This window comes from Gavialis gangeticus, unplaced genomic scaffold, assembly GCF_001723915.1.
Source record: "Gavialis gangeticus isolate Ggan-Ray unplaced genomic scaffold, GavGan_comp1, whole genome shotgun sequence".
NCBI classification, from domain to species: domain Eukaryota; kingdom Metazoa; phylum Chordata; order Crocodylia; family Gavialidae; genus Gavialis; species Gavialis gangeticus.
Window position 1 is genome coordinate 4,528,620 of NW_017729001.1, and position 468 is coordinate 4,529,087.

The 468-nt window shown below is 63.2% G+C and overlaps 1 protein-coding gene across 1 annotated transcript in view; it reads right to left on the reverse strand.

Annotated features, from left to right (window-relative positions):
• LOC109290293 overlaps nucleotides 1–468 on the reverse strand; it is a 55,148-nt gene that overhangs the window by 54,213 nt on the left and 467 nt on the right. The window lies entirely within an intron of this gene.

Genomic DNA, 468 nt, shown 5'->3' on the forward strand with positions numbered 1-468 from the left:
ACTGGCGCAGCAGGTGGACCTGCCATGCGAGCTACAAGAGCCAGCAGGGCAAGCTGCCACTCTGGAGCCTGCGTGACAACCGGGGCAGAGGAAGTGCCCCAGCACGCCTTACCTGGGCTAGTGAGGCCATGATACCCCAGCATGCTCTGGGCTACATGAGATTAACATCCCAGCATGCTCTGGGCTATGTGGGGCCCTGATATCCCAGCATGCATTAAGCTACACGAGACAATATCCCAGCACGTCCCGGGCTAAGAAGCCCTGATATCCCACCATGCTCTGGGCTACAAGGATGTGCCCGGACTCCCAGCATGCAGTGGGGCTGAGAGGAGGGAGGGGCTCGCTATCCCGGCATGCACTGGGGCAGCCCAAGGCCCTGATGTCCCGGAAGACCCTGGGGTGGGAACGCGACTGCGGCCCCCGTGCCCCCACCCCCCGCGGCCCCGCACTCACTATGAACGAGGCCAT